This window comes from Erythranthe guttata, chromosome 12, assembly GCF_056151865.1.
Source record: "Erythranthe guttata isolate IM_541 chromosome 12, IM_541, whole genome shotgun sequence".
NCBI lineage: Eukaryota > Viridiplantae > Streptophyta > Magnoliopsida > Lamiales > Phrymaceae > Erythranthe > Erythranthe guttata.
Window position 1 is genome coordinate 11,877,418 of NC_142544.1, and position 25,083 is coordinate 11,902,500.

Sequence of the window (25,083 nt, forward strand, 5' to 3'; positions counted from 1 at the left end):
ATTATTTGTATAATATTATATATATTAAATATTGTATTCTTAAACAGATTCTTATTACTTCAAATAATCACTCAGATACGTTGAAATGGATTGCATATGGTCCACGGGAAAATGCGTTGTCTTATACTGGATATATTATCAATGGGAAGGGATTTCACCTAAAATATGTTCGTCGAGAAACCCAACATAGTGGGGTGATTTATGAGGCTACTAGCATGTGTAGGGCAAGCGCAAAAGATACTTCGCAAGTCCCTGATTTGGTCACATATTATGGGATATTGACGGATATAATATTGCTAGACTATCACATATTTTATGTTCCATTATTTAAGTGTAATTGGGCAGTCAAATGTAATGGTGTTAAAGCTGAAGATGGATTTATCCTTGTAAACCTTCACCATAGTCAAACATCGTTTGCAAGAGATCCATATATCCTAGCATCTCAAGCAAAACAAGTATTTTATGCAAGAGAATCTGATTCTTCTAATTGGTACGTTGTGTTAAAGGCACCATTAAGAGGCTTCCATGACCTAGAAGCAAGTGATGTAGGTGATGAAGATACATATATTGCTTCAGTGCCATTAGCAACAGATATTGATACCAATGAGTCCAATAATGAAGTTAGACATATTAGGGAAGATTGTGAGGGTATACTTGTATAGCTTGTTATTTAGTTATTACTAAACTAACTTTATTTCTATCTTTATTTTGCTTACTGTACATTTTTTTACTACAAAAACGACGCTACTACTTGAAGGTTGACTTACGCAGGTTGTTGAGTATTCTTTTTATCTTATATGTTTTCATGTTAACTATGTCTTTGTTTTTAGGCTTACATTGATTTATGTTATTTTCGTTGGTTAAAAATATGTGTTATGAAGTAATATAAAAGAAGCAGGGCGTAGTTATTATTGGATCAGTTGGTTGGATCATGTATGTGCATGGTAAGGATGTTTATGTACTTATGAGCATGGTAGGTTACTGTATTAGATTGTTATTGTGTATTTAACAATATTACTTGTTCATTAATAATTATGCATTTACTATTATTAAACAGGTAACGCAAAATGGTTGTTGATGGCAAGAACAAGTATTCTAACAAAAGAAAGTGTACTGGGAGAATGAAGCAGATTCCTAATTTTTCTAATACTAGAGATAGTGACGTACAAGTCAACCTAGAGACATGTGGAGATACATCAATCCCTGGCGAAGATAATCATGGTACTCATGACAATCAATACTCAAATTCCATTGAAAAAGGGAACCAAGAAAATGCATCAACGTCACTCGGTTCACCGGATTCAACAACAGACTTGACACACTCTAAAAAAACTAGAGGTCCCACCAAAATGAAAGATATTGCTGCAGATCTTGTGAGTCGTGTACATGTTGACTTTACCGACAAAGGTGAACCATGTGGAGATGGTTCGGTTTCCTTGTCTTCTTATTTAGGTGCATTGGTAAGAGAGCATGTACCAGTAACCCTTCCAAAGTGGACCAACCTTGGTGAACATATCAAATCGTTTTATGGAAATCAATTCATGTAATATTAATTTTTGTTTTATTCTTATACATAACTCATTAAGGCTCGTTCGCAAGTTTATATTTAACTCCATTCATGCTTTTTGACATATCATACAACTATGATTCATTTTATATTCTTAAAATTAATGCATTGTCTTATTTTCTTTTGTTTTAGGCAAGATTTGATTTAGATGAAAAATGGCATAAATCAGTTGTATTTAGATCAATGGGATGTCTGTGGAGAGCCTCAAAATCGAGGTTAGTAGGTAAAATACTCATAGCAAAAAATGAAGAAGAAAGACTTCGACTGCAACCTAATAACATTCAAAATAGAACTGAGTGGACGAAATTTATCCGAGAAAAAACAAGTACAACATTTAAGGTAGTTAAAGATTATACATACAGTCTTATAATTTCATTTACAAATATCATACTAACTTGTTATTTCAGGTTGTAAATGAAAAGTATAAGGCAATCAGAAAAAAAAACAGATCCCACACACATGCAGTCGAAAAGGAATGGCTCGACTGGCAGAAGACATGGTAATACCCATATCTTATTACATATTTTGTTATATTTTAACTCTTTTCATTGATTTCAATCTTTTATTCTTAAAGAAAAAGAATAGTGCAGTCCCTTCTTCTGTGTCAAGAGTTAAAGTTTGGATTAGACCACGTACCAGAAAAAATGGTGAACCAGTGAACACAACAATTTCGGAAACTATAGTAAGACAATCATTTTATATTATATACTTATAATAAAAACTGTGATTTTAATTTAATTTTTTTTAATAATCGATATAATTTATACACGATTGCAAATTGGAGAAGATTAACAAATTTGAAGTTGATTCACCATCCTCATCAACAACTAATGTGAGAGAAGACTCCCTTACCAAAGTTTTAGGACAAGATAAATGTGGACGGTTGAGAGGAATGGGAAGAGAGATGATCATGAGCAAAATCACAATATTTCAAACCAAGTGCAATTATGTGGCAAAGATGGAAGACAGAATAAAATATTTGGAGAACATAGTCAATTCGGTTGTGAAAGATAAGGCAAGTTATTGTTACCTATAGTAAATTTTACAATGTTCTTTTGTTTTACTTATTTATTAACAAAAACTAAAATTGTTTTATTAGATTCAAGAAAGTGCAAACATGGTGAAAATACCTCCGAAGGTAAGTCTGTTTTTAGACTTAATTATTGTTCATGTGATTGTACTACTCAATATTTTATTTTTTGTTATTAATTTTACGCTATAGGTATGTCATATTTAATTACATGTTTATTTCTTATGAGAGTGTTCTTAGTTTGTTTATGTTCTATGCTGGCTAATACATGTGAGATTTGAATTATGTTTGTTTAAATATTGGCAGTCTTATATTTAAGCTCATAGTTCTTAATCTTTTTCTTAATTTATCACTAGATAAATGAAACCATATGTTGGGCTACTATCTATTGTTTGTCAGTTACTTACATTAAGCTTCTGACTTTATGCAGTAAATAATTAAAATATGGTTGATTATGTTTTTCATTTATATATGCATTATGTGAATTTTTTTCAAGATTTTTTTAGTGCCGCATTCATTCTTTTTTCATCTTTATTTATTTTCTTTTCTCTAGCATCTTGCTTTCCTTGTTTATATTTTTATTCAGTAATTATTATATGGGTGCAAATAGAGTATTGACTAATTTGTTTGTATACTTTGGAGAATGTCTTTCATGTTATCCAAACAACTATTACAGGTTGTTGACACCGAGTCAATAAATAATTGCAAGTTATTAGATTGGACTGGAACTGAAGATATTGTTGCTGAAGGACGTTTGATATCAGATAATCCAAAAGAGTTTGTCAATCATATTCATTTGGGACCTAATGCGTTGAAAGTTTTGGTCGGTACGCCAAATAAACCAGATACTTTTCTATGGCGGCCTACATCTACAATGACTTGCATTAATCAAGCTCAAGGTGAAACAATTTCTTGGCCTGCAGATCGAGTTATTTTACAAATGGAGACAATAATATTTCATCTCCTCTGGTAAAGTTATATTTATATACATTATCAATTATTAGTTATTTAAAATTTATCCTCTGTTTTTAATATTTTCGTATTTGATTTGTCAGAGTGTGAGCACTAACAATTTGAACAAAAAGTGCAAGTTATTAGATGTTAGAGAATCTAGTCAAGTAGTTGCAGAAGGGCGATGGTCATCAAGTGATCCAAATGAGTTAGTTCATTTTGTTTCTTTGGGTCCTAATGCTGTGAGAATTTGGGTAGATACTGTAAAAGTGCTAACTGCATCTCTTTGGAGACCTACATCTGAGATGGAATTTATTGAAGATGCTATCGGTACTACAATAGCATGGCCAGCAAACAAAGTCATTGTGATTTAGAGCTCGGTAAGCAAAGTGACATAAAAATCAGTTGTATTCATCCTCTAATATATTATAGTCGTTCTTGTTTATACCTCAAGTAATTTAATTATTTTTGCTCTTTTTGTAATTTTATTATTTGTTAATAGTGAAGGATGGTATGGTATCAATTATGAATTAGAACGCAAAGAGTTGATGCAGTCATGAATTATTCCTTTTACCCAACACCCGATTTTTCGTTGAGACTTTGTCACATACATCTCTTTTTTTTCTTCTTTTTTCTAATATGAACGCTAGAAGATAGCTAATTTTTTTTGTTTCTTACATTTCGTTCAGGTGCTGCTAATGACAATTTTTTATTTCAACCATCTTGATATTTCAGAATAGTGTGACTCTTTTGATTTTATATTAATAACAAATGTTAGTTGAAATAGTCTTTTACATAGGTTATAGTAGGCCCGCCACATTAATATGAATTTGAGTATATAGCTACATGAAAACGCTATATGAAAAGGCTCCTAAATGTATTTGTAAAGTACAGAGGTTAAAAATGCTATAGAAAGCCCTGCCAATTGTATGTACGAAACGCTATTGTAAGGAAAGAATAGCATTTTCATAGTGCTATGTAAAGACTAACAATAACAGTTAATAAATGTTGTTGCATATATGTATATTTCATAGCATAATATCACCGCTATTATATTCCTATAATAGCGTTCAAGGAAAGCTGTAGAAACCTCTACTACAGCGAGCATTGAACGATATTGTAGTTTACCATATAATAGCGTGTAACAAACGCTATGAAAAAGCCTCGACCTAAGATAGCTCGGCCAGAGAAAACATTTATATAAACGCTATCAAAGCCTGTAATAGCGTTTTCTGAACGCTATGAATAACTATTTATCTTGTAGTGAGTTATTCAGTCCAACTGGTGAATCTTGTATTGAATTTTAAAACATTGGTAGGTGGTAGAGCGCGCTCTCTCTCTCCCTCGCTCTCTCAGCTCTAATGTTTTTGATTCTTGGATGATTACAAATGAATGAGCTACCCCTATTTATGCCACTCACCTCCTCAAGGAACGGTTGTGACCATCTTGATGTAACGGCTAGGAGATGTCTTCTAGAACACTCCATGATTTCCAACCATATACACAAAGAAGAATTCTAGAAGATCTTCTAAAATCTTTTAAGGATCTCTACACTTGGGCCTAGTTAGGCCATCTTCCATTCCATTGGGCTAGCTTGATGAATTAAGTTTAACCTCCTCGGATCCATGGAAAATGGGCGGCCCATGACAACATGGTCGAAAATGCCTGGGTTTTCAAGAATGAAATGTTGATGCCTTTCAAAGAATTTAATGAGGTGGATCGAGAGATGATGTAGCTTGAATTGACTGGCAATGGAAATGGATTTGAAATGGATGAACTTAATGAGAAAAAGAGATGCCCTCAATTGGGATATAGGCCGTTTGGAGCGGAAACCGGTTACCCTAAACTTCACGGGAGTCATGGTGCAAAGGGACACGTTAAAGGCAAGAAATTTTAGACCTACTAGCTGGATTTGCGGCGATTAGTTTGGTAATTATGATTGATATAGCTGATTTGACTGCTCTGAGGATGAAAGAGATGGGGGCATCAGAGTTGTATTTACTATTGAACTCGCTCATTGTGACACAAAGTGTGATTGAATACCTTATTTTGATCGCCTCGAGGCAGCTCATAATCCGTGATTTAATCTGACGCAGAATGGAAGCACGGTAAAGAATTAATTTCTACGAATTAATCCTATAAAATACGATAACTCTGGAATCCACCAGATAATTGAGAGAAAACTCAGAAATTTTATTAATAATGAAAGATGCTGAAAAATAAACCCTAGAGCAACTATTTATACTAAAGAAAACGAAAAACCTAATCAAACTAGGAAAACGAGAAAATTACCAAAAAAAGGCAAAAAAACGAAGTAACTCCTAAACCTAATAGAATGCCGAAAGTCATCGCACGCCACGACGTAGCTGTGAGTTTGACTCCCCTCGTCGTTCCGGTTCGGAAAAACTTGGCCCCACCCAATTCCGACACCGCCACCTCTGCATCATAATCATTGCTTGCCCATCTTTACGAGATTGACAATATAAGGTTTCGTACACTCACTTTCCAACAAGCAGCTGAGAGGTAATTCAGAACAACCAACTCATAAAAGAAAAGCACTAGTGTATTAATTTTACCAAAATCATAGAGAAGTAGCATAGAAAAAAGACCTTCTCTAATTTATCCCAAAATTAATCTCATGTTAATTCACCAAATTGAACACTTAATAAATTAGGGTTTGAAAAAAGAATTAAGTCAACACAAAATTCGCATAAATAAACAAAATAAAAAAGGATTATAGATGCACACAAAGAAACAAAGAATTGTCAAAATTCTAGCATCACTACCATAGAATCTAATTTTCACATGCGTTGTAATTTTGATATATATATATATATATATATATATATATATATATATATATATATATATATATATATATATATATATATATATATATATATATATATATATATATATATATATATATATATATATATATATATATATTTAGTTGATCAATTATATACACACACGAATACTAGCTTATACATTCTTTGAGAAAACCCCCAAATGCCTTTTGCAGCTAGGATAAACCTAAAGAATATTTCCTCTTTTGAGATAAATCCATAATTTAATTTTAAATTATATAATACGATTATACCCTTCAGCGAAACCATATACAACACCGTCTACACATAGCCACATCCCAACCAGAAAAACCCTAGCCACGTCAGTTTTCTCTTCTCCTTGGCTCTCTCTCGATCGAAGGCACAAACATCCAGAAATAATCTAAGATGACAAATTTTGTCCCGATGATGACGAGATTTGATCCCCACGACCGGATATAGAGTCGACGAGCATCTGATGTTCTGTAATTTCTGATAGTTTGAAGATTCTTGCTGGTGCTCGATACCCGTAAAACCTATGTATGAAAAATCGCAAGTGTACAATATCGCGTTTTGTAGAATAGTGAATTCCAGATATCGATCCACAGGGAATTAAGTTCTTAAATCTACCACGTACCATAATATACTATCCTAAACTTTATCTAGACAATCAAGAATGGATGGGAGAAATGAAACAAAAAAGAAACAATAAATAAAAACAATGGTGCGCCAGAAAAGCGAGGAATTCCGACGTGTGGTGGCTTCTAGGGTAAAATCCATTAGTGTACTATCGATAAAGATCTACAAATCCAAATATTATGTCAATTCTATATTCGCTAACCCAGACACTAAAATTCCAAAACCCCCGTCTCCAGTGTAGTTAGAGTCTACCCACAGGTCCGACGTCTCCATTCAGAACCTGATATTAAGAGAGCATTTATGTCAAGTCCTTAAGGGCTACCCGAGGTGCATCACGTCTCCGTTTCCACAACCCGAGCTATGTTTTCCTAAAATCAAACGAGAAATCCTCTCTCGAGTTCATTCCCATTTACAATCAAGTCAACTTTTGGCCAATCAATCGAAAGCATTTAATACAGGAAAACAAAAAAAGAATCAAAGAGTGACAAATAGATCACAGATCTAGAACTCAAAATCAATAGATACAAGGTTTCATTTCCCTAAAACAAAATGCTCAGTTCATTACAAACACAACATCAAAATGAAGAACACGAGAAATCATAGACTAAACATAAAGAAAAAGCTTATGAAAAACCCGAGTCGAAACCCTCGTCAAAGCTTCCAGCGAAAAACTAGCGAAAACCAAAGAAAAAAACGAAGAAGAAGTCGAAGAAGAGTTTGAGATTCAAAAATGAAAAAGAGACCTTCTATTTATAGTAAGAAAACAAAGAAAAATAATTGATATCTATTAATGGGCTTCTTGGATCGCGATCTGCACCCTCGAAAACTGCGTACCGCATTACCAGATCACGATACGGGAATGGTGGATCGCGATCTGTTTCTTGATCAAAAACTGTTATGTGAGACCCCCCAGATCGCGATACAGGAAGGCTGGATCGCGATCTGGGTCCTGATCGAAAAACATTTTGTAAGTGACCCCATATCGCGATACAGGACGAGTGGATCGCGATCTGGCATTTGCGTCAACTTCAAACCGTGTTTTGACCATTTTGTGGCCTGAATTTGACAATTATTCATTCACCAAAGTTGCAGACCTTTAAGTTAGCTTTCTAAAGCCACTTGAATTATCTCAATCGGAGGATGTATAAAAAAGTTATGCTTGAAATACCAAACACTGCCACAACCGCGAGAATGCACTTTTGCACGTGTTTGGTTTGATCATCGGCTTCGCTTCCAATATCGTTTCGAATCGGCAAAACTCGAATATTAGATAAGTAAAAATGGTGCAAAACGAACACTTGTCAATGTTGTGGTTCGGTTCGTGATGGTTATACTTGGGGGATGCTGGCTGAGGGCCCTACAGATTTGAAGCTCGGTTTTCGAACGACATCTGGCGTGACTGTGGCAAGGTTGATTGTGCTTCCTCTTTTGAGAATCGGGATTGTGGGATTGTGTGATAGGATGGGTTTTCTTGTGGATGGAGATGGGATGTACAATTTTATTGTGTTGTGACAATACACGACACCGAGTGCGATTTTGTTGGGGGCGATTGAGTTTGAGGAGCTACAATGTAAGTTGTTGTCGTTGGCAAGGCTATTACAGCTATGAAAATGATATTTTTTTTTCTTGATTTTTTTCCTATTTTTTATTTGTTGGATCCCTAGAAGATGATATTGAATCTATTTGTATGACAGTGATTGTTCTGGTCAATCACTTAGCTCTTATTTGATTTCTGAACCAACTAGCTTATATATTTGATTTCTGTTTTTGGCTTGATATTGAGGTAATATGTTTTGACTTTGTTGAGTTATGTAGCATTAGAAAATACGGTCTCATTTGGATTATGCTAATATTTTAGGGGATTTGGATATTTTTGATGCGTGGGTTTTGATGAGATTCTAGTGGATTTCAAATTCTTGCTTTGAAGATCGTTTTTTTTAATAAATTAAATTAATACGTTTTCTCTTTTTTCTTTGGTTCATGTTCTTGTACAAGCAGAGTGATGGCAGTAAGTGGGCAGTAAGTGGGACGAGGTTGGGTCGAGTCACTCTGCTATTGTTTACGACGGCGACCCTTATTAAAGAGGATTTTTGTAGTGGATTTAGGTAAGCTTCTAATGGATTATCTCTTTGTAAAGGGAGTTTTTTGTAGTGGATTTCCATAAATTTGTAGTGGTTTTTAATGAGCTTGTTGTGGATTTTAGATTTTAGCTTTCGAAATGGATTTTTCATAAATGAATTAGATTGACACGTTGTTGTCTTCTTTTTTATTTTCTTAGGTTTTTGAGCAGGCAGAGTGATAACGACAGCACTGACTAGGTTAGATGATGCTTGGACAATTCTACTATTGTCACTGATGGCGGCATTTGATAGTTTTTTTTTTTTAAATAAAACAAAGTAATAGTAGTAGTTTTGTTAAGTTAATAGCGTATTACGTGATATTGTCTTTGCATTGTTTTTGTAGCGATGTATTTTAATTGTTATTGTATTATGTTGATTTTTTTAGCGAATTATTTTAATTTTATAGCTCACTACGTTAATTAGATAGTGGACTTCAATTTGATATTAAACATTGGATTTCAATTTGGCATTAAATAGTGGATTTCAATAGGTTTGTAGTGGATTTTAATTTGGTAAAACATGCCAAAAAAAAATTAAAAAAATAAATAAACCATTCTTTTAACAAAAATGAAAAAAATAGAAAAACCAAGAAATCGAAAAAAATTGAAAAAAATCTAAATTTTTAAAAAATCAAAATAAGAAAAATATATAAAAATAATCGAACATAAAAAATTATTTAAGAATAATCGAAAATAAAAAGCTGAAAAAAAATTAAACATAAAAACTAAAAAATACACCAATTGGGCTAATTTAGGTATTCTGATATGGGAGGGGGTTATCCCAAATATTGGATTAAAAATTTGATTTTTATCCCTCTTTTAAAATTGAATGAGGGGTTTATCTCAAATAGCCCCTTTTTTTTAAATCAAAATGAAAAACATGAAAAATATAAATAAGAAAAAAATAATTTAAAATAAAAAATCGAAAATAAAAAGAAAACAAAATAAAAAAAAAATAAACAAAATTTGTTTTTAATTGAAATAAAGAAAACCATTAAAAAAGAAAAAAGAAAATGACAATCAAAAACTGAAATGGCGTGAGATGTGGAGAAATTAGTGGGATTTGCATATTGACAAAAAAATAATTAATTTTCCATAATAATATAATATGGTAACTTTCTGTAGTATTAAATTGAGGCATTTTGGATAATTCGAGTCAATTGGATTTATAATAAATATCAATTAAGAAAATAGATTCATCATGAAGCCAAAATTCAATGAGGGGTTTGTCAAATAGCCCCTATAAGTATGAGGTCTTTTGGGAAAATGTAAGAGCGAATTCATGGATCCGTGGTCCAATGTGGATAATATCATACTAATATAGAGTTTTTGCTATTCCGTGAGCTTCGGACAGAATTCTATTGGCCTGAGGTGAAATTGACCGATTGTGTTGGAGGAAGCAAGTTGTTTCCAAGACTGGGAAAAACTCACCATCTGATTTGATGTTGAAGAGGACATTTTGAAAAATTCAGGGACTGAACTGAATACTTTGATTTTTTTCTTTATTCTAGGCTAATGAAAATTGTAGGGTGAATCTATTTTTCAAATTTGTTTTTTTTAAATTGAAGGTGATGAAGAGTGGATTACCTTGTTACATGATCCAACCACGCAGAAAGGAAGACTTGACCATCAAATCTGTAAAATCAAAACACGTGAGCTAAGTCGGAGTTGATCCGACGGAACCCCCTCCGACGCTCAAGTCAGATGCTAGCACATGGGATAGGGTAGAGAGTACTAGATCAATAGGATTCGAGAAATTTGTTATAACGTAACTTTTGTCCTCAGATTGAGGTGTTATTTATACTTAATTAATAGTAGACTCCTAATTAGAGGACTAATCTAGTTTTTTTTTTCTAGATTAGGACTCTCATTTGGTGTTAGATTAATACGATTACATGTAGTGGGCCCATAGAGGCCCAGTTAGGAGAATGGCTCGAGTCTTTTATCTGGCGGGCTCCGGGCCTAATATTTTGGCCCACATAGTTACATACTATAAATGGCCCAATGTGGCTTATTTAGGTGTATCACAAGGGTATTTGAGTCTTTTTAAGTTCAAAAAAACCACTTGTAGCATTTATAGTATGTGCGGCGCACTATTAGCTCGCAAGTGCCTTACTATCTTTAACTAATTTTCATAGGGGGTTTCTTGTTATTTTTTTAACACGAGGGTTTTTTCCAGCAAATAGAGATCGCAAAAACCCCTTTTATTATAGGGGCTTATTTTAGAGACCCCGCTTATTTCAAAAATATAATAACTAACTACCATGTTGTTTACACCCTAGTGCAAATCCTCTCCATTTAGATAATAATTTGACATACCCCCTAGCACACCATAAAATACCCTGAATAACCTTCTAAATCAGTTTTAAACCCTAGCCAACCCAAATCGGTCTCTATCTTCCTCTCTCAATTCCCAGATCTAGACCCCCACATGGTCTCTAACCGGCGATATTGCTTCCCGGAGTCATAACTCTCTCTCCGGTGGTCGGAATTCGATGGTTCAACTATCGTTGAATTCCTCTCGTCGAGCTCTTTATTTTGGTATGCATTTCATTCAGTTTGGAGTATTGGATCTTTTTCTGTAATTTTTTTACTCAGCGTATTTCGACGACGGTGGTCTTACCAGATGTGTAATTTATTTTTCGCATGTCGGAATTTGACGGGCTACCCACCGTTGGATTTCTCTCGTTGGGATCTATATTTTGATGTAAATATCATTCATTTTTATATTTTCAGATTTATTTCTATATATTTTTTGCATTTATAAGGGCGGAATCTTGGGTGGTTAGCGGTGGCTAGGGCTTTGGTAAGAGGCGGTTGGGGTGAGGAGTCATTTCTTTATTTTGTTTTGATTTTAGAACCGCAGCTTAATGAAGGCTATTGATCATTTCCTTAAAGGTGTCATTTTGGTTGAACTTACATCTACTTTGTTCAACAGACTGTATATATTATTGTACATTACTATACATTACTATAGTAACATGTAGTTACATATGCATATATTTGTGTATTTTCGATTTGTATTTTATTGGTTATGAGGTAATTTATAATATAAATATTGAAATTTGTAAATTTTTGTTGTTGGGATTTATAAATTTCTTTTGTATAAGCTAGTATTCGTGTGTGTATATAATTGATCAACTAAATATATATATATATATATATATATATATATATATATATATATATATATATATATATATATATATATATATATATAACAAAACAAACAGGTTTATTAAAATAAAATTAATATTAAATAAATCAACGAAAATGATATTGGAGGACAAGAAATGCCGAATGCAGTTTGGCCAAAAATTGCATATAAGGGTAGTATAGTGCTTTCCCTTCTCATGGGGGTATGTTAAAGGATGATTTGAGCTTGAATTTATCCCTAATTTATTTGGTGGCTAGGGGTATGTAAAATAACCCCTTTATTATATTCTAAACTGGAAGATCATACTTTGCAGTTCGCAGTTTTTGAATGTTTTACCATTTAAAGATTTTTCCAAGTTTCACTAGCAGATAAAACTGTAATATGAAGGAACATTAACCTCTTGAATGTACAAGACACCAAGACCTTATAAAGTTAAGAACCTTGACAAAACCCTGGACGATTCAAAGCTGCAAACAATCTTTTAACATTGCAAAATCGGTATAATATTTCATTGCACAATAGTAACTAAAATTTGAAGATAGATAATACTTATCAAAAGGTTCATGAAAGGCAATTCTGAAGCTATAGGGTTTCTAAATATAGACATAAATAAACTTGATAACTTCAAAATTATTTCGCGCCTAAACAAACTCAATAAATGAAAGTTCACATATACATATATGGATCTCTAATCCACATTCAAACAATGATATTTCTTGGAACACATAAGTCTTTTCGTCGGAACCAAGATGTAAGGCCGCATGGCCGGTCTTAGGGCCCGAGAGGCCTAAGGCAAACACAGAATAAAACGGAAAATGAGGCGTCTTAACTAGTTAACCAAATAACAATGTTTATCGGAGAGAAAAAATAACTAACGAATCAAATAATATCGATAAAATATTAGATATATCTAAATCCATAATTCATAGATGTTCAATATAAAATTATGTTCAATAATCATTATAATGTTATCTTTCTTACCTTCTAAAGCTGCAAAACTATCGATCAACCTCGAAAAATCAAGCTTCTTTGTAATATGTTTTTCAATGAATCAAAACAACCTTCTATTATTTTGAATATCTTTCTATGCAGCACGCAATATATCTAAAATCAAGTATCTATTCTTTGTTTTTTTATTTCCTTTTCTGATGTTCGGGACTCGAATTTTCTAGGACCACGATATAGAAAAATAACCAATCTATAGCATTACAAACTATAAAAGGAAATATGACCCTAATTATTAAACTCAAAACAACTCAAGTTTGAGTGTCAGTAGAATAAAAAAAATTAAGATTAAAATTTGATAAAATAAAGAATAGGAGACACGAACCTAAGTTTCTTTAATATTTCTTTTTTCATTCCCACGTTGTCAGCATCTTTGATAGTCGAGGTTTGAACGCGCGATCCTCCTGGACATAAATTGCAGTTTTCTCCCATTTTGTACGTACATGTATATAACGATTTTACAAATACTGGAGGCCCCTAAAAATTACGATTTTACAAAGTCCCAAGCACGGCCTCTCCGGCCTATGCCTCGGGCCTGGCCAAAGCAGGGTATTCGATACTTCCATCTCTCCAAGACTTTGAATTCCTCAAAAGATACCTCAACCTATACATTATAAGTCAATAATAAGGCTAGTCGATCGACTTTCAGTGTGAAGATTGGGGTAGATAATAAACACGATCCATTTTTCAATCTCCATTTGTGGAAGTAAAAAGAGGAGTTTCTTATAAGTAGTAAGTAGTACTGAACGCCAATTATTTTTTAATTTTTTTTTTTTACTGAGGAAATATAATGATATATTCATTTGTTGAGGAGTGATTCTTTGTATTACAAAGGGGTCTCTTCTGCAGTAGGGGAACAAATTGTAGTTTCCGAAAAAAAAATGATAAAATGGTTGATAAACAATCTTGAAACTAAAGGTGTCGAGGCGAACTCATCATTGTTTTAATTTTTAACGGCTTTAAATTGATATGCGAGTCTGGTTTGATAAGCAAATGATAAGAGACCAAATCAGCTTTATTTGAGCTGAACCAGTGAGTTAGAAATGAAATACAGTTAAACCTCTATAAATTAATACTATTGGGACCATCAAAATTTCATTAATTTAGCGAAATATTAACTTATCGATAAATTAATAATTATTAATTTATACATTAATTAATAAATTATTAATTTATGAAATCACTTTTATTATTATTTTCAATAAATATATTTTTTTAATTTTTTTACGTGTATATTATTCATTGTACAATTAGTTCAATGCATTATAGAGCCCGTTTCACGAATGGAAGCTCTTAAAGCAGCAATGATATAGTACAATTTTATGTTGAGTTATGAGAAAACTATACTGAAAGTTCTAACCATGTTAAGAAAAGTGAGGGACGAGATTGATGGTAATGGGAACTTCAACAAAAAACAAGCAACAATTAAATTATATTGTATTAAGCTTTCATAGATATATAAATATGTACTATACCATGTAATTTAAGAATTATTTTTATGCATTATTAATTTATATATTATATGGGGCTTCTTAAATTTTTCGAATGTGTATTATCTTATAAATTTAGCGAATTATTAATTTAGCACGTTGTCCCCGAGTCGGGACCGGGAAAATTTATTATTTAAGCGAGGTTATTAATTTATCGGGTATTAATTTATCGAGGTTCTACTGTAGTTTGTTTCTTAATATTTAACTATTATTTTTCTAATCTGACTTGAGCTCGTCCCACTTTTTGTAAATTTATTAAAAGATAAATTTGTGTTCAAGCTTGATTCATTATTTTAGCGAATTGAGCTCAATTTAGTTTTTAATTGTCGATTTTAAATCAAGAGTGAGTACTTTAGTTTGATTTTCAATCCTAATACAATACATAGGAAAATTTGAATCCTTAACCTCTTACCAGAATTAAAAAACGCAAGTACGTTATTTTATTTAGGTTTTTTTTATATGAAATATTTATTAACAATCAGAGTGGCGCAGCGGAAGCGTGGTGGGCCCATAACCCACAGGTCCCAGGATCGAAACCTGGCTCTGATACATTTCGGTAGCAAGCTTCTGAATTTATCCACTCTATTTTAATTTTTTTCTTATTTTGTCACAATTGTACTATAAACAACTAAAATATAGTTACATACTTTGTTCACGAAACAACATTACGTGGGGAATTTACCAAACATTCACAAGCTAAATTTTAATAACATCAAAAAATTTAAATGAAATATCAAATGGATTATCAAATACATCAAAGAATTCCAATGAAATATCAAATGGAATAGGTAAATTATAATTTGATATCTCAAAATTGATTAAAAAAATATTTTAATGAGAGTATCAAAATGGTTGAGTGATATTTCAATGGAATATGGAAATTGTTATTTGATATCTCAAAATTGAATTAAAAAAAAAATGTTTTTAATGAGAGTATCAAAATGGTTGAGTGATATTTCACCGAAAGTGTCAAATGGATTATTAAATACATAAATCGTTTATTTGATATCTTAAAATAAAATAAATATTTTTAATGAGATGAGAGTATCAAAATCGGCCATAATTTTTTAGTTGATAACCTATTTGATAACTATACTTGTGATAGATGAATTTAAATGGTTATTAAACTATTCTCTCAAGTATATTTTGAGGAGTCAGGGGCAGCGCCCCTTAAAAAAAATAAAGGCTTTTGTTTTTAGACAAAACCAAAAGAAAAAAAAAATTAGGACATTTTTGAATTAATTTAAGGCCTAACTCTCAGGCCCGTTTGTAATTAGCTCCTCGTCGCCAGAATACTTCTCCATGTAGTCGAGGGTCGAGAGTAGATATTAGCCGAAGATAAATCACAATTTGGGAAGTATTTCGCCTTAAGGATTTTAACAAGAGTAGATCCGGATGTGAGATGAGACGCCACCCTTGTTTTGCCAAAAGAGCTAAGTTAAAACTTTTTATATTCCGAAACTAAATCCACCCTCAACCATAGGGAAACACATTGTCTTCCACGGAAGCCAAGCCAAGCGCTTATTTTTTCCATTTCCCCACCAATATCTTCTGATAGCCGATTCAATCTCCTTAAGCAGACAACTTGGTAGCAAAAACCAGCTCATAACATAGGTCGGTATAGATTTCAAAATCGATTTAATAAGAATTTCCTCACCGGCGCGAGATAATTGCTTTTCACCCCATCCTCTAATCTTGTCCCAAATGGGGTCGCGAAGATAAGCAAAAATATTCTACTTAGTTCTCCCGATTGAACATGACATCCCAAGGTATTTATCGTGTTTCTCCACCACAATAAACCCCAAGATTTCGTTGATTGTGGCCTTAGTAGCCGGCGGAGTAGACGAGCTGAAAACCACGGTTGAATTCTAAAAGCTATTAATATAACAAAGCAAAGCTTAAAAATCTTTCCATTGAATCAACAAACCTCCCATAAAATAACGATTTCAAGTTTTGAGTTTGATCAAGTTACTAAAACATACAATGCCGAGGAAATATGGAATACATACCTCGTGTACAATATGACATTGCAAAGCCTAGCAACAAATGGAATTTGTTAGGAGGCTAGGGCTTTGGTAGGAGGCGGTTGGGGTGAGGAGTCATTTCTTTATTTTGTTTTGATTTTACAACTGCAGCTTAATGAAGGTCATTGATCCTTTCCTTGAAGGTGTCAAAGTTTTTGGTTGAACTTACATCTGCTTTGTTCAACAGACTGTATAAATTATTGTACATTACTATACACTACTATAGTAGCATGTAGTTACATATGCATATATATGTGTATTTTCGATTTGTATTTTATTGATTATGAGGTAATTTATAATATAAATATTGAAATTTGTAAATTTTTGTTGTTGGGATTTATAAATTTCTTTTGTATAAGCTAGTATTCGTGTGTGTATACTAAAAATATGGGGTAAAAAAAAAGAACATAACGACGCATTACTATTGTTTACTAGAGTTACATGTAGTTATTTTCAGTACAGTAAACATATTGATTTGAAAATAAAAAATTAAAAAAAAATTAAAAAATAAATATATATATATATATATAGTAAACATATTGATTTGAAAATAAAAAATTATAAATATGTAAAAAAAAATAAATAAATATATATATATATATATATATAACAAATAGTTTTATTAAAATAAAATTAATATTAAATAAATCAGCAAAAATGATAATGCAGGACGAGAAATGCTGAATGCAGCTTGGCCGAAAATTGCATATAAGGGTAGTATAGTACTTTCCCTTCTCATGGGGGTATGTTAAAGGATGATTTGAGCTTGAATTTATCCCTAATTTATTTGGTGGCTAGGGGTATGTAAAATAACCCCTTTATTATATTCTAAAATGGAAGATCATATTTTGCAGTTCGCTGTTTTTGAATGTTTTACCATTTAAAGATTTTTCCAAGTTTCACTGGTAGAAAAAACTGTAATATGAAGGAACATAAACCTCATGAATGTACAAGACACCAAGACCTTATAAAGTTAAGAACCTTGACAAAATCCTGGACGATTCAAAGCTGCAAACAATCTTTTAACATTGCAAAATCGGTATAATATTTCATTGCACAATAGTAACTAAAATTTCAAGATAGATAATACTTATTAAAAGGTTCATTAAAGGCAATTCTGAAGCTATAGGGTTTCTAAATATAGACATAAATAGACTTGATAACTTCAAAATTATTTCGCGCCTAAACAAACTCAATAAATGAAAGTTCACATATACATATGTGGATCTCTAATCCACATTCAAACAATGATATTTCTTGGAACACATAAGTCTTTTCGTTGGAACCAAGATGTAAGGCCGCATGGCCGGTCTTAGGGCCCGAGAGGCCTAAGGCAAACACAGAATAAAACGGAAAATGAGGCGTCTTAACTAGTTAACCAAATAACAACGTTTATCGGAGAGAAAAAATAACTAACGAATCAAATAATATCGATAAAATATTAGATATATCTAAATCCATAATTCATAGATGTTCAACATAAAATTACGTTCAATAATCATTGTAATGTTATCTTTCTTACCTTCTAAAGCTGCAAAACTATCGATCAACCTCGAAAAATCAAGCTTCTTTGTAATATGTTTTTCAATGAATCAAAACAACCTTCTATTATTTTGAATATCTTTCTATTCAGCACGCAATATATCTAAAATCAAGTATCTATTCTTTGTTTTTTTATTTCCTTTTCTGATGTTCGTGACTCGAATTTTCTAGGACCACGATATAGAAAAATAACCAATCTATAGCATTACAAACTATAAAAGGAAATATGACCCTAATTATTAAACTCAAAACAACTCAAGTTTGAGTGTCAGTAGAATAAATAAAATTAAGATTAAAAATTTGATAAAATAAAGATTAGGAGACACGAACCTAATTTTCTTTAATATTTCCTTTTTCATTCCCACGTTGTCAGCATCTTTGATAGTCGAGGTTTGAACGCGCGATCCTCCTGGACATAAATTGCAGTTTTCTCCCATTTTGTACGTACATGTATATAACGGTTTTACAAATACTGGAGGCCCCTAAAAATTACGATTTTACGAAGTCCCAAGCACGGCCTCTCTGGACTATGCCTTGGGCCTGGCCAGAGCAGGGTATTCGATACTTCCATCTCTCCCAGACTTTGAATTCCTCAAAAGATACCTCAACATATACATTATAAGTGAATAATAAGGCTAGTCGATCGACTTTCAGTGTAAAGATTGGGGTAGATAATAAACACGATCCATTTTTCAATCTCCATTTGTGGAAGTAAAAAGAGGAGTTTCTTATAAGTAGTAAGTAGTACTGAACGCTAATTATTTTTTAATTTTTTTTTACTGAGGAAATATAATGATATATTCATTTGTTGAGGAGTGATTCTCTGTATTACAAAGGGGTCTCTTCTGCAGTAGGGGAACAAATTGTAGTTTCCGAAAAAAAAAATGATAAAATGGTTGATAAACAGTCTTGAAACTAAAGGTGTCGAGGCGAACTCATCATTGTTTTAATTTTTAACGGCTTTAAATTGATATGCGAGTCTGGTTTGATAAGCAAATGATTAGAGACCAAATCACCTTTATTCAAGTTGAACCAGAATTGAGTTGGAAATGAAATAGTTTGTTTCTTATCATTTAACTATTATTTTTCTAATCTGACTTGAGCTCGTCCCACTTTTTGTAAATTTATTAAAAGATAAATTTGTGTTCAAGCTTGATTCATTATTTTAGCGAATTGAGCTCAATTTAGTTTTTAATTGTCGATTTTAAATCAAGAGTGAGTATTTTAGTTTGATTTTCAATCCTATTTACAATACATAGGGAAATTTGAATCCTTAACCTCTTACCAGAATTAAAAAACGTAAGTACGTTATTTTATTTAGGTTTTTTTTATATGAAATATTTATCTACAAATCAGAGTGGCGCAGCGGAAGCGTGGTGGGCCCATAACCCACAGGTCCCAGGATCAAAACCTGGCTCTGATACATTTCGGTAGCAAGCTTCTAAATTTATCCACTCTATTTTAATTTTTTTCTTATTTTGTCACAATTGTACTGTAAACAATTAAAAAATAGTTAAATACTTTGTTCACGAAACAACATTACGTGGGGAATTTACCAAACATTCACAAGCTAAATTTTAATAACATCAAAAAATTTAAATGAAATATCAAATGGATTATCAAATACATCAAAGAATTCCAATGAAATATCAAATGGAATAGGTAAATTATTATTTGATATCTCAAAATTGATTAAAAAAATATTTTAATGAGAGTATCAAAATGGTTTAGTGATATTTCAATGGAATATGGAAATTATTATTTGATATCTCAAAATTAAATAAAAAAAAAATATTTTTAATGAGAGTATCAAAATGGTTGAGTGATATTTCACCGAAAGTGTCAAATGGATTATTAAATACATAAATCGTTTATTTGATATCTTAAAATAAAATAAATATTTTTAATGAGATGAGAGTATCAAAATCGGCCATAATTTTTTAGTTGATAACCTATTTGATAACTATACTTGTGATAGATGAATTTAATTGGTTATTAAACTATTCTCTCAAGTATCTTTTGAGGAGTCAGGGGCAGCGCCCCTCAAAAAAAATAAAGGCTTTTGTTATTAGACAAAACCAAAAGAAAAAAAAATAGGACATTTTTGAATTAATTTAAGGCCTAACTCTGAGGCCCGTTGTAATTAGCTCCTCGTCGCCAGAATACTTCTCCATGTAGTCGAGGGTCGAGAGTAGATATTATGTAACGCCCCGCATTTTCATAAGCATATCATACGAAATTATATTGAGTAAATCGATGATTTCCATTTGATGAATTATCTAGTGAATGTTTATTGCATCCTAATTGTTTATGTGATCTATAATACTTGATGTAATGTGATCAACTCGATTTGGTTAGATAATTGAGTAATTCTATTTATATGATTAAATGAATTATGTGCTTTAAATGAATAATTAATCTATGCTAATATTGTTATTAAATTTAGATTATATTGATTTGTCTCTGATGTACATGCTTAATTATAATTTATATGGCCTCATGAAAATTATGATATGATAATTAATCTATGCAATGCACCTTTAATTGTTTTACGATTTATGATTTAATGAATGTAGATATATATATGTGAATGTTGTGCTACGTGAGTTATGGTGTAGTAATTAATCTATGCAATTTATCTCTAATTGTTTTATGATTTAGTGAGTATAGATATATCTATTAGAGTTGTGTATATATATCATGTGTGTAGTGGGTGCATGTGCCGTGTATGTGCTGCACGATATGTGTATTAAGTTGCCATGTATTAAGGGATTAATGAAATCCTTGACTTGCAAATATTTGATTAAATGCTATTAGGACCCCATGGTTTTAGATATTGGATAATAGCCCTTGGGTAAATTTCCTCCTACTTTCCAAGCATTAAGTCATGTAATGTAATTAGTAATTCCTCCCCTTTTCTTCCTACCTTCCTACGGCAATTGATACAACCCCAATTTCTTCCCAAAAGTCAAAAGTCTTCTCCTTCGGGAAGAAGAAATCAGCAGCTCTCTCTCTCTCTCCCATCCATTTATATCTTCAAACACCGCTAAAAACCTATCATCGATTCTCTTCTCGAGTACAAGGGCACAACTACAAATAAATCAATGATTTCTCAACTAAGAACAGGATGGAAGCAGCCACACGGGGTAGCTCCAAGTTCAGCCCCAAAAGCCTTCGGCCAGAGCTCCGAGAATCCTTCGGTTCCCTCTTCTTCCTTGTATTCGATTTTCTTCAAAGAGGTAAGGACTTTTGGTCTATACTGAACTAATGATAATAATAAGAACTGTTTTAATTGATTAATATGCTTAGGAATCGGATTTAGGGATCTAGGTCATAAAATATAGATTTCAATGAACCCTAATTCGATTTCCAGATTCGTAGCCTCAGGTTCCAGTGCATGTTTCATCGATGATTTGTTTTCTGAAAATTATGAAATTAATTGTGCGTGTAGATATTTCTGTTAGCTTCGTTTTTATATACGGTATGCGTAATTTGGAATTATGTTGATCAAGTTATGAACCGTTTTCCGAAACTGCACGATTTCTGAGTCATCTATGATTTATGTGTTAAACTAGATTTTATCATGTTCCTATTCATGCGATTCCAACTGGATATGATTATAGACTTATAAATCTGATTCTCCGTGAAATTTCATGGTGTTTCGTTGAAAGAATGATTTAATTGATATTTTTAAAGTTGAATGCTCTGTTCTGAAATTCTGCTGGTGTTACTGTACTAAATGAATTATTTCTCTCCCATGGATAAGTATTTTACTGAACTGTTTTAATATGGTATAAATCACACATATGTGAACGTGTTGTGGAAATTTCTTAATGTTTGTATGTACGGTTTAAGAGATGAATTTCCGAAGTTTAAGTACCAAATCTGCCAGATTTCCTTGTAGTTCTTTGGAATAGAATATGTGGATTTGGATTTCATATATTATATGCGTACGTGCTATTATGATTATTGTATGCTTATGTGTTAACATAAATGTATAACCTAGAAAACGCATGAATGATGCATTTAAGATAATCACGTTGGTATAATTATGAAAGTGGTTATATGAAATAATATGATAATCCCCTTCTCTTGTATGTGATATCTCTTGTATGTGGTACGTGTACGTTGCATAATATATGTGAATTATAAGAATGTTTATTTATGCAATTTGAATTAATTATGTGAGTTATTTGGAGAAGAAACTCTAAGGGAGAAAATGGTTTGAATATGTTTGTTAGCTATTTGGTTATGTGTTATATGGTTACGTGTTTTATGCTAAGTGTAAGTTTGATCTAACATGGTTATATTATTGGAGTCGAATGATTTGTCATTTATGGTATTGCACGGTCAAGTATAAGAATGTCAGAATCTTAATATGGTTATCGGTCGAGTAGACACGGGAATACGAGGGGCCAGTATTCCAACTACGGTACTATAGACTAGAGTGGGTAGCTCCCCTCAAAACAGGCTCAGAATATCGACGTCTATTACCGATAACCATGTTATGAATCTGATAGGGATACAGTCACATTATAGTAATTGTATTGACATAAGTATGAGTATGTTTATTTATACGTTTCGAGTTGTTTATATTATTTGTCATTTATGATATTGCATAGTCAGTATAGGAAGTCAGAATCTTAAATGGCTATCGGTCGAGTAGACACGGAAATACGGAGGGGCCGGTATTCCAACTACGGTACTATAGACTATAGAGTGGATAGCTTCCATTAATAAACGGGCTCAGAATATCGACGTCTATTACCGATAACCATGTTATGAATCTGATAGGTATCCCGTCATATTGCATTTATGTGTTATATTTGTTAATACAGACTATAGGGACTTGATGTCTATATGTACTACAGCTAAGTGGTCGTTGCATCCCCATGTTAATACACCATTTTGTTTACGTGAGTACACCTTGTGAGTATACGTTAAGCAGGGGAAACTCGTCGCCCATGTCAAGGTTGAGGTTCTCGAAGCGGTTATGGAAACTGGTGGAGCGGAGTTCGAGGAATCACGAGCTTTTATATCAACCGACTATTTTCAAAGATCTTATTAGTCACTTTCTTTTTAAGTATTTTAACTTGAGAAGTTTATAGTTGTAATTATAATGTACTCTATTTAGGAATCTAGTCTATTAAACCGGGGTGTATGTAGAATAAAGTTATTTTGTGTTCCGCTGTATTACAAGTATTGCTTTAAAACCCCGTCTATGTTGAAGTAGCACTCTTTATGAAAATTATATCTTTCTAGTGTGGGTTATGTTTTGAAGAAAGAAAAATGCTTTGACGATTTCCAAACTTATTTTCTAACGGATCAAATAGGATCCGAAGGTTTTAATAAAGTCCATTTTTCTAAAAACTGTTCTTAATTATATAAACGACATGGTGGGTGTTACATATTAGCCGAAGATAAATCACAATTTGGGAAGTATTTCGCCTTAAGGATTTTTAACAAGAGTAGATCGGGATGTGAGATGAGACGCCACCCTTGTTTTGCCAAAAGAGCTAAGTTAAAGCTTTTTATATCCCGAAACTAAATCCACCCTCAACCATAGGGAAACACATTGTCTTCCCCGGAAGCCAAGCCAAGCCCTTATTTTTCCATTTCCCCACCAATATCTTCTGATAGCCGATTCAATCTCCTTAAGCAGACAACTTGGTAGCAAAAACCAGCTCATAACATAGGTCGGTATAGATTGCAAAATCGATTTAATAAGAATTTCCTCACCAACACGAGATAATTGCTTTTCACCCCATCCTCTAATCTTGTCCCAAATGCGGTCGCGAAGATAAGCAAAAATATTCTTCTTAGTTGTCCCGATTGGACATGACATCCCAAGGTATTTATCGTGTTTCTCCACCACTTTAAACCCCAAGATTTCGTTGATTGTCGCCTTAGTAGCCGGCGGAGTAGACGAGCTGAAAACCACGGTTGAATTCTAAAAGCTATTAATATAACAAAGCAAAGCTTAAAACTCTTTCCATTGAATCAACAAACCTCCCATAAAATAACGATTTCAAGTTTTGAGTTTGATCAAGTTACTAAAACATACAATGCCGAGGAAATATGGAATACATACCTCGTGTACAATATGACATTGCAAAGCCTAGCAACAAATGGAATTTGTTAGGAGGCTAGGGCTTTGGTAGGAGGCGGTTGGGGTGAGGAGTCATTTCTTTATTTTGTTTTGATTTTACAACTGCAGCTTAATGAAGGTCATTGATCCTTTCCTTGAAGGTGTCAAAGTTTTTGGTTGAACTTACTTCTGCTTTGTTCAACAGACTGTATAAATTATTGTACATTACTATACACTACTATAGTAACATGTAGTTACATATGCATATATATGTGTATTTTCGATATGTATTTTATTGATTATGAGGTAATTTATAATATAAATATTGAAATTTGTAAATTTTTGTTGTTGGGATTTATAAATTTCTTTTGTATAAGCTAGTATTCGTGTGTGTATATAATTGATAGACTAAAAATATGGGGTAAAAAAAAAGAACATAACAACGCATTACTATTGTTGTTTACTAGAGTTACATGTAGTTATTTTCAGTACAGTAAACATATTGATTTGAAAATAAAAAATTAAAAAAAATTAAAAAATAAATAAATATATATATATATATAGTAAACATATTGATTTGAAAATAAAAAATTATAAATATGTAAAAACAAATAAATATATATATATATATATATATATATAT

At 32.3% G+C, this 25,083-nt stretch overlaps 1 long non-coding RNA gene and 1 other non-coding gene across 3 annotated transcripts; both read left to right on the forward strand.

Annotated features, from left to right (window-relative positions):
* Positions 1 to 15,263: 15,263 nt before the first annotated feature.
* Positions 15,264 to 15,335, forward strand: TRNAM-CAU (transfer RNA methionine (anticodon CAU)). The gene has a single exon. It is a non-coding gene; the product is annotated as a tRNA-Met (tRNA).
* A 6,115-nt stretch (positions 15,336 to 21,450) lies between these two features.
* On the forward strand, positions 21,451 to 23,611 carry LOC105964344 (uncharacterized). Of its 2 annotated transcripts, none has more exons than XR_016034764.1 (3): positions 21,451 to 21,591; positions 22,979 to 23,146; positions 23,224 to 23,611. It is a non-coding gene; the product is annotated as an uncharacterized LOC105964344 (long non-coding RNA). The 2 variants fall into 2 exon arrangements; XR_016034763.1 differs by having other exon boundaries at positions 22,984 to 23,146.
* The last annotated feature ends 1,472 nt before the right edge of the window (positions 23,612 to 25,083 follow it).